General features: G+C 39.6%; 1 protein-coding gene across 5 annotated transcripts in view; it reads right to left on the minus strand.

The window, feature by feature from the left end:
* Smad5 (SMAD family member 5) overlaps positions 1-10632 on the minus strand; it is a 41207-nt gene that overhangs the window by 21570 nt on the left and 9005 nt on the right. For 4 of the 5 annotated variants that reach the window (XM_008831827.2, XM_029562968.1, XM_008831826.3 and 1 more), the window contains exon 2: positions 9934-10038. The exons of the other annotated variant lie outside the window; for it this stretch is intronic. The gene's annotated coding sequence lies outside the window, so the exon portion shown is untranslated. The remainder of the gene's footprint in view (positions 1-9933; positions 10039-10632) is intronic. 5 annotated transcript variants of the gene reach the window in all.

Raw genomic sequence — 10632 nt, forward strand, 5'->3', positions numbered from 1 at the left:
AAGAAATCTTGAACAAAATGAGGACTAACCCTAACCTAAGAGGAGAAAATAAAACTACAAATAAAACTATTAGAACACCGAAGAAAGAAACTGAAGAAGTGTTCATGGAGTATCAGAATTAATACCGCAAAAATGGCTATGCTATGCTATACAAGGCAATGTACACACTCAACAAAATCCCCATAAAAAATTCTGACGACACTCTTCACAGAAGGAAAAAACCCAACCCTAAAATTCACTTGGACATACAAAAGACTCCACATAGCCAAAGCAACCCAAGCAGGATAAGCAATGCTAGAAATATCACGATACCTGATCTCTAATTATACTACCAAACCACGGTGACAACAAAACCTGTATGGTACTAGCACAAAATCAGACACAAAAAACAATGGACTAGAATTCAAGACCCACAAATTAACCATACAACTATAGCTGCTTACTTTTCAATAAAGATGTCATGAACATATTTATTATAAAAAGGCTTATCATCAAATGGTATGAGAAAACTAACATGTAGAAGAATGAAGCTGGATCCAAATCTCTGACCATGCACAAAAATCAATTCAAAATGGATCAAAGACCTTAATGCAAGGCCTGAAACTTTAAAACTGCTAGAGGAAAACATAGGGAAAACACTTCAAGATACAGGTACAGGCAAGGACTTTCTGAACAGGACTCCAATAGCACAAGAAATAACTTCAATCACTAACAAATGAGACAACATCCAACTACAAGGCTCTGCACAAGCAAAGGTCACAATCGGTGAAGAGAAAGACTGCAGAATAGGAGGGAAAATGTTCATCAACTACACAGGGGGACTGATAATCCAGAATAAAGAACTGTAAAACTTTAACACTAAAAAAACACCCAATCAGTAAATGGGCTAATGAAATAAACAAATGGTTTTTGATTTGTTTATTTTTAATTTACGTGTATGAGTGTAATGCTTGCGTGTATGTAAGTGCACCCATGTTGTGTAATGCCTGTGGAGGACAGGCTGCCGTGTGGGTGCTGGGATTCAACCCGGGGTCTTCTGCAAGAGTAGCCAGTGCTCTTAAGCACTGAACCATCTCTCTAGCCCTGAATAAGTGGTTTTCAAAAGAAGAAATACAAATGGCCAATGAGTATTTGAAAAAAGTGTTCGACATCCTTAGCCATCAGGGAAATGCAAATTAAAACTGTTCTGAAATTCCACCTCATTCCAGACAGAATGGCTATCATCAAGACATTAGCAAATGCTGGCAAGGATGAGGAAAAAGAGGAACTCTTATTCACTGTAGATGGCAATGTAAACTGTACAATCACTATAAAATCAGTTTGGAGGTTCCTAAACAACTAAAAACTGAACTACCATTTGACCCAGTTATACCATTACAGGGTTTGTACCTGAAAGACTCAATATACCACACAGGAGGGAGGTAGGATTGAATGTTCATGACAACAAAGACCAAATGGAGTTCTCACACATGACTAATAAGAATACAAATCAGCTCAGCCACTTGGGAAGTATTTGACAGTATCCACTAATGCTAAACACTGATCCCTCTGGCCCAACAATTCTATTCCTAGGCCCGTTTGACATAAAGAGTATCCTCCTCCCCCAAAGACAAGTATGTATCCACTATTTCTAAGAGTCCCAAATCACAGTAAAATTCATACGATGATTATATTTTACTGCAATGAAAAACAACAAACAGACATAAAACATAGATGAATTTCAGAATGAAAAAAAGATGACATATCATTTTATTTACATGACATTCAAAAATAGGCAAAACTAACGTAGTGCTTTAGTGACTTAGACTGGTCCTAAGAGGGGTCTCAGGGTGGACATTTTCTGTACCTTAATCTGGGTAAGGGTGGTATGAGTGCAAAGATATATAAAAGTTCACTGGATTTGTCTAAGATTCCTGTCCTGCTTACAGAATCAACTGTTAGTCTAAGTTAACCCTTTGCATGCTGACAAAGGACCTAAGTGTCCTGGATCAGAAACAAAAAAACGTATCATTCATAGCACAGCAAGCAGCATAAACCGCAACATTATTTGAGATCTCCTTTGCTCTCAAGCCGCACAAGAGTAATACAATAGGGACCTGATGGACAGTACTCCTACAGTGGGTTTGTGTCTGTGAATATTAAGCTTTCTGAATCTACTACTTATTTATAGTAATAAGCAAACAAGCTATTTCATTGGAGGAACTTAAGAATAATATGGCTATGAACAGATTAACAGAAATCCTTGGGGAGGGAATATATATCATATGAATATGTGTGTATATATATGTGTATATATATATACACACACACACACACATATACATATACACATACACAGATAGACAGATATATAGCTATTGTGATGTGTTTTGATACAGGGTCTCACTATGCAACCCAAGATGGCCCTGAACTCTTGGCTCTCCTGCCCCTGCTCTGAGTGCTGATTACAGTCATGAGCCATCATACTTGGCTCTTGATATATATTTTCATCAAAGTTTTTGAGAAAGCAAAACTTGATGCTAATGCTGCAAATGTCATACTGGAGGATGCTTTGCTAACTATTCTGTGAGAAAAAGTAAGCCTATTCATTGACACTTGATTCATTCACTATTTGTTATAACAATTAATGCATGTTTATAATTATAACCTAGTGTTTTCTCAAGTTTAGTTTGTTTTTTTCAAGCTAAAATTCAAGAAGTGCCTTTATTTTAAACGAGCTTCTTCCTGAACCAATTATCAATATCAAAAGACCTAAATGTGGCAGAGATTTCCTCAATGATAAGCTGTTACAAGGTTAGAATATGCTGTACTGTTACTGATCAAAGGTCATGAATGATTTTGAAAGGTTATTTACAGAGACAAATTTTTGGATGTTAGATTTCTCTTTAAAGAATATAGTTATTTCAAGACTTCAATAGCTTATTTTCTAAAACCGTAATTGTCGGGGTTGAAGAGATGGCTTAGGAGTTAAAAGCACTTGTTCTTGCAGAGGGCTGGGGTTTGGTTCCAGCACCCACATTAGGCAGCTCACAACCATGTGTAACTCAAAGGCTAATGACAAGGGCTTGGTCTTTGCCACCAGCATGCCTGACCACAGTATTCACCTGTGGCTATAAAAGAGCACAACTGACACCAAGTGAGCCACCACCACTGATGGATGCTGGGTGCTGGCACTGTGGGTTTTGGGTGCAATCCCTTGGCAACAGCCAACTGCATGAATCAAAGTTCTCACCCAATAGTATCATCACACAGTGGACAATCATTTAGCTATGTTTGACAAGGACCAGAGCTTGGGGAGGGTGTACACCGCAGCATGCTAGTGGAGTACATTTTATTTATACTTCGTTATGTTGGTCAGTTTAGGATGACACATTTTGTAATCTATCTTTTTGAGTGAAACACTGATTTTAATAAAATTAAAATAAATGATTTATTTTTTAAAAAATAAATGCTTTTTTTTTTTTTTTGTCTTTTTGAGATAGGGTCTCCCTGTAGCCCCAGCTGTCCTGGAACTCATTATGTAGACCAGGCTGGCCTTGAATTCACAGAGATCTGCCTGCTATTTTTTAAAAAATAAAAAAAATGAAGTATTCATACATTCTATGCCAGACCTAAATTTCAAAACATAATGCTAAATGATAGAAGCCAGTCATAAAAGGCAACATGGCATAATCCCTGTAGCATTCACTATCAGATCAACTTAACCTTCAAGCTCCTGCCAGCAGGTTGGGTAGTGGGGCTGAAAGTTCATTGGATAATCCCACCTCTACGAAATGAGGCAAATCCACAAAGACAGACAGTTGACTAGCAGCTGCCAGAGGCTAGGAGAAAGGGCAATGATGAATGAATATGGAGATTAAAATGTTATAAAATTATTACTGGATATTCTAAAATTGCTTACAGTAATTATAAACAACATAAAATGTTTAACTGTAGCTATTAATGGGTGAGATGTATGGCATACAAATTATATCCCAATAAAGTTGTTTATACCTTAAAAATTGTTCATATTACTACATAGCTTAAATGTCTCAATCTTATGCTTCAGTGGATTTTCTTTAACTTTTTTCTCTTAAAAAATATGTTTCGGGGCTGAAGAGATGGCTCAGCAATTAAGAACACTGGCTGTTCTTGCAGAAGTTCCAGGTTCATATCCCAGCACCCACATGGCAGCTAACAACTGTCCGTAACTTCAGTTCCAGTAGATCCGACAGCCTCATCTGTCCTCCGCGGGCATTGCACGACATGGGTGCCCTTACCTACACGAAGGGAATGCACGCATACACATAAAAAATAATAGATAAAATATTTTTTAAAAATATGTTTCTATTATTTTCTATATCCCAAAGACTTCTCTAAAAAATAAGATAATACAACTTAAGGTGGGCATGGTGGTGCACACCAGCACTTGGGAGGAAGAGGCAGGCAGACCTCTGTGAGTTGAAGGCCAGCCTGGTTTACATAGTGAGTTCCAAGCCAGCTAGGGCTACAGGGAGACCCTATCAGAAATGAACACACATAGGACAAGGTCTAGAAGGGTACCAAGAACAGATGTTTCTGATCCAAGATGTTAGGGTGTGCCACCTCCCAGCAGATAATTTGCTCTTGTCTATTTTGTTTTCGTTGCTTGTTTGTTTTATGGGTTTTTGTTTGTTTGTTTGTTTGTTTTTTGAGACAGTATTTCACAATGTAGCAATGGCTTACCTAGAACTAGTGTTGTAGACCAGGCTGGCTTAGGTATCAAAGATCCACCTGCGTCTGCCTCCCAAGTGGTGGGACTAAATGCGTGCACCACCACACCCAGCCTTGTCTATCTTTCTGAAGCTCCCATGTGTTTGGCTATCTGCAAGCGCAAAGAACCACTAGGCTGGCATATATTATAGTATTCGCTATTAGATCCACTTAACCTTCAGCCTCCTTTCCCCTGCCAGCAGGGTGGGAAGGGAGCTGAAAGTTCTAACCTTGAGAACACACGATTGGTTCCCCTGTCAATGAATATGTCTCACCTCAATCCAGTGGTTACCTGACCTCATGTTTAAAAGGGGTTGCTATAAATAATAAAAGATTGTCTTTCTCCTTACTCTGAGGCCTTTAGTCTACAGAGACACAGATATACATACCCAGTGTTAATTTAAACCCAGGCCTACAGCCTAGCTTTCATTATACAGTGCATATTGACTGAGTGCCTACAAAGTCTGGGGGAGCAGTAAGCTGCATACTAAACGACTGAAATATAAATTAAACCCAGGCCTTCAATTCCAAAAAGCTATTGTGTTGATACCCATCCATAAGATATAGTGGAAAATGAAGCCGCCCTAAGCAGGCAAAGAATGTCATGAAGAAGCAGGGATGGCATGCTGAGGTGAAAGGAGATGAGACAAGAGGTCTCAGCTCCAGCTTAAGAGTAAAAGCTTTTATGAGCAAAGCTGGAAGCTTATCAACGAAGATGAGAAAGTACAAGTCAGTTCAGTTTGCAAAACATGAAAACTGGCTACAAACACGAAGGTACTAATGTAATTATAACACATCAAAAACATCAGATTGGAGCTAGGCGTGGTGGCACTCCAAGTACCTGGGAGGCAGAGGCAGGTGGATCTGTGAGTTCAAGGCCAGCCTGGTCTACATAGTGGGTTCTAGGGCAGCTGGGGCTACAGGGAGACCCTGTCTCAGAAAGACCCCCCCCCAAAAAAAAACAAAACAAACAAAACAACATCAGATTTGAAATCTAATGAACTTGAACTCAAGTTCTGGATCTAACACTTATGACCTAAAAATTTCCTTTTTTTTACTGTGTATAATGAATATCACAGCTCGAAACTCTGAAAATTACCTGAGATAAATGCTTAACTAGTATTTAGTGTATACACAGAAAATGAAACCTAATTATTCATCTTTTAATAATCATGAAGATTTTGATATATATTAGTGAGCATAGACTACTTCTTTACAAGGTGCATTAAGAAAAAGGTGCAAATGAGCACATAATTTTTTTTATCTAACTTTTTGGTTTCATACTATGTCATCTAACATCAAGATTCTAGGTCTTAACTGTATTCCAACCTAACAGGACAACCTAGCTTTCAAGTCACTGACATACAAACTGCAAGCTGGGATGCCAATGCATCCTTGATCTCGCTAGGGAGCATAAACGAGAAACTGTAAACAATAACTAAACAAAGACTTTAGTGGCAATCACTTATCATGAGTAGTTATAATGAGCACAAGGAGACTCAGATGACAGCAACAGAAGCAGTAACACGTGTTACAGCGACAGTTCCAACCCAAACTGCCACCTGACCAAAAGCACTGATTCGAAGACACCCAATTTTAGGGATGTTGAGATGAAAACCATGCACATCAGAAGAAACAGCAGACTTCCCTTTCTGCCCCTCAAATCCTTTCTGATGCTCATCTTCCTGCCATGCTTGTTGTCTGCTCTGTTCTCATCCATTTCACTCTTTCTGCCTCTCCTTCCTGCACTGCTCCTGGCTTCTCCAAGAATACTACCAGTTTACAAAAGCTTGGTTACTACCCAATAAACCATCTAATGAGGCTTTCCTTTAGTCTCAAAAAGAACTCAATCAGCATAGAAGACTAATTTGTATCTTTGGAACTTTCAGGTGCCACAGGTCTGCTCACGGCTAAGTTCTCTATGTCAAACAGAAGATGCGATTAGGGCCCACACATGTAAAACAATGCCTTCGATAAAGCTGGCTTTAGTGGAGGTAATATATTTAGCTCTTAAGAAAACCCGAAAAATGGGCGAGGCATGTTCCACCACAGCTTTAATTCCAGCACCCGGGACACAGAGGCAGGTGGATCTCTGTGAGATTGAGGCCAGCCTGGTCTACATAACAAGTTCCAAGCCAGCTGGGGATAACAGGGAGACCCTGTCTCAAAAAAAAAAAAGAAAAAGAAAAAAGAAAACCCTAAAACCAACAGACTCCAAAGAACATAACCCTCACATTATATTATTTTGTGATAAATAGCATCCATAACATGCTATTTCAGGAGTTAGGAGATGCTCAGTTGGTAAAAAGTTTGCTACACAAAGATAAGGACCTGAGCTTGGATCTGCCCCACCCATACCAACAATGGTGCTGGGCACCTGGAACCCCAGCAGTGAGAGCAGGAGAATTCCTAGGCCAGCCAATCGAGCCACAATGAACTCCAGATTCAATAAGTGAGCATGTCTCAGGTGCAGAGTAATCAGATGCCTTTGGCCTCCACGTTTGCACGCACATGCACACCTGCACACACATGAAGACATTCATACATTCACACACACCAAAATAAATAACTATTCCTACATGTATCATTTCTATGGCATAATCAAGGATAGAAGACAGATTCTGCTTTCTTTTGTCTTTTTGGTTGTGAGTCTAAGCCTTTAACAGCTGCACCAGCTCTCCAGTCCACTTAAGATTTTGCTTTCTCTTTTTGCCATGAAGTCATATTAAACCAATCTTTGGAACAGAGTGCCAAATTGAGTCTTTTTTTTAATAAAAAGTCAGGCATAACACTCATACACACAAAATAAAAATAATAAAAAAAGTAAAGTCATGTTACATTAATTCATAATAGACTAACCAAGAACAAAATACAAGAAAAAATATAACTAAACTGATTGGTGTCCAAGACATCTTTTAAGGAAGCTCTGCCTCTAGCTTAAAAACCAAACTTATAATCACTAGGAAAAACAGAGGGAAATCTGTGTTAGGTGAACTGATCAATTCTCATCAACACTACAGTATGAACAAATAAAATTAAATGTTAAGTGCTCAAACACTTAAAAACTCTCATCTATTTAGGAGACCATGAATGGAACAAACGGAAAGAGGAACTGTAGCATTAAAACTGTACGTCGGAAGGGAAAAAAAAGGAAACTATTCTGTCTGCAAATAAGACTGCTTAAGAAAGAACTAACTGTACTTCAAACGGCCAAAGTCTGACCAAATTATGTAGCTCAGATAAATTTCCATGTTCTGTCTCCAACTGGGGAGAACTGAATACAAAGTGTTTAAGATGAAGCATGGATGACCATATTAGCACAAACTCTGAGTGACTGAGTACCAAATACTAAATACCAAAAAGGAACATGACAATCTATAAGCCACAATCTACTTGGTTAAAAGAAATGACAAGAACAAGGAAATCAAGACTCTCTAAGACAAATGGAAGCTGGGTAAGACAAGCCATCCTGACTGTGAGCCCCAAGAGAAAGACACCAGCACAGAAAACCCCACCAAGGAAGACGGTACCAGGACCAAAGAACCACAATGCCACGGCAACCCTCCTTGCAATGTGAGGTTCTAGACTCTCAGCAAAGACACACTTCAAGAGGACAAAAAAGGCAACACATGACCAATTAAGAAACTAGACGGACAAAGAGGTAAATGGAAAATATAGCAGTTGTGCTGAACAGCTTCAGTTGTCAATGACACACTTGGGAAGAGGGCACCTCAATTGGGGAATTTCCTCTATTGGATTGGCCTGTGGGCATCTTGATTGTTGAGTGATGTGGGAGAGCCCAGCTGGTGGGGGGGGGGCTGGGGGCAGGGTTGTATAATCAAGCAGCTGAGCATGAACCAGAGGAGCAAAGCCAGTTAGCAGCGTTCCTCTGTGGTCTCTGCTTTGGCTCCTACCTCCAGGTTCCTGTCCAGGATTCTGCCCTTGCTTCCATGGATATAGAACTATACTGTAAGCTGAAATAAACCCTTTCCTCCCCAAGGTGGTTTGGGTCAGTGTTTTATCACAGAAATAGAGAGCTGACTGGGATAGTCATATATAGATCAATAATGATGGAAGGAAGAAGGGCATTACAGATAATCAACAGAACTTGGTAATGAGTTCCTACTGAATAAAATGAGGCAAATTAGAAAGCAAAGTTTTAAAAGCCAAAAGAATAAAGGCGTCACTTACCAAATAAGGGGAATTATGTTTTTAGCCAAAATGAAACAAGAAGGTGACAGTGGAGGGGCATAAAACAAGCACTAACACACATCCAAGAAGATGCGAAATTAAAGCTCAAGAGATGGGGAAAATGTGTGTATTTGGAGGATCATACGAATAGACATGAGGGCCGAACCTGTAACAGTATATATGATTTTTTTCAAGTTTATGGAATGCCTACTACATGCCAGGAATACTTCATGCTAAGAACTCAGACTTGGGAGCTGGACAGATGGCTCAGTGGTTAGAGGATGGGCTGCTCTTGCAGAGGACACCAGTTCAGTTCCCAGTACACAAATGGCAACTAACCACCATCTGTAACTCTAGTTCCAGGGGATCTCTGACTTTCTCTTCTGGCCTCCATGGGCATGGCACACACATGGTGCATTTATATACATGCAGGCAAAATAAAAACATTCATATACATAAAATTTAAGTATTTTTTTAAAAAACTCGAACTTGAAAAATAAGTCATTCCTCATAACCTTAAAGACCTTAGACAGTAAGAGATGGAAAGAACTACAGGTGTTATAAAGAGCTCCAGGGCTGGAGAGATGGCTCGGTGGGTAAAGGGCTTGCCATTAAGTATGATGACTTCAATTCAGATCCTCAGCACCCATGCAAAAAGCTGGACTCAGTAGCACATGCCTGTAATCCTAGTTCTGGGAGGCAAAGAGAATAGGATCCTGGAAGCTCGCTGAGACTCTTCCTCAAAAAATAAGGTGGAAAGCAAGAAAATGCCCAGTGTTGGTCTCTGGCCTCCACACACTCAGAAATGGGTATATACTCCCCGATACACATACACACAATTTCATATGCCATTTAGGGTATCACTTAATTCCTAGATTTATTTCCAAATGATATCCAACAGACGTAAAACATTAAAACAGAGAAAGAGAAAAGTACAGGCAAGCAAAGGGTCAGTAACTGAGCAGACAGGAACATGGAAGCCAGAGGGAGTTAGAAACCAAGAACCATTACCTGCTATCGGCATTCTTTAGCTTGCTGTTGGTTCATGAAGATAGAATGTGATAATACACTTCTGACTGATGTCTTCTGTCACTTCTTAGAAAAATGAGTTCAGTGCTAGGGAGAAAATCAGGGTAAGATTTAGAAACTTCTGTGTGTGTTAAGTTCCCTAAAATTCCTCTGAAACACTGCAACTAACTCAGAACATCACTCAGAAATCCAAAGAAATGCAGTGGAACCTCAGCCACATAGGAAAACCTTCTAAATTAAGAGAGACGGGGCTTGGGATGTAGCTCAGTGGTAGAGTGCATGAAGCCCTGGATTTGATCTCTAGCACTACAATAAGGGAGGGAGGGAGGAAAAGAAAGACACCATGTACTCATGTACTGCAAAACAATCTACTACATCACAGTCACATTATAAAAGTTCCCACATACTTCTCTTTCAACTCAAGCATCTCTTCAGGAAATCTCCCCAGGCCATCTTGCCTAGGAGAAATCCCCCTATGGTATCCCATACCTCTATCTTACAGCACTTCCAAACCTATAGTTTTATATTTATCTGCTACTCTGCCCCCAAAAGAATATAAATTCTAAAGGAAAAGCCTTATCTATTTTCATTTACAACGGTACAGGCAGTAGTCAATGTGTACCCCAATGTAGATACACCAAGGTAATAAATGTACATGCTCCAAGGCATGCACAAAAAGAA

Source organism: Nannospalax galili, unplaced genomic scaffold, assembly GCF_000622305.1.
Source record: "Nannospalax galili isolate Female #2095 unplaced genomic scaffold, S.galili_v1.0 scaffold735, whole genome shotgun sequence".
NCBI lineage: Eukaryota > Metazoa > Chordata > Mammalia > Rodentia > Spalacidae > Nannospalax > Nannospalax galili.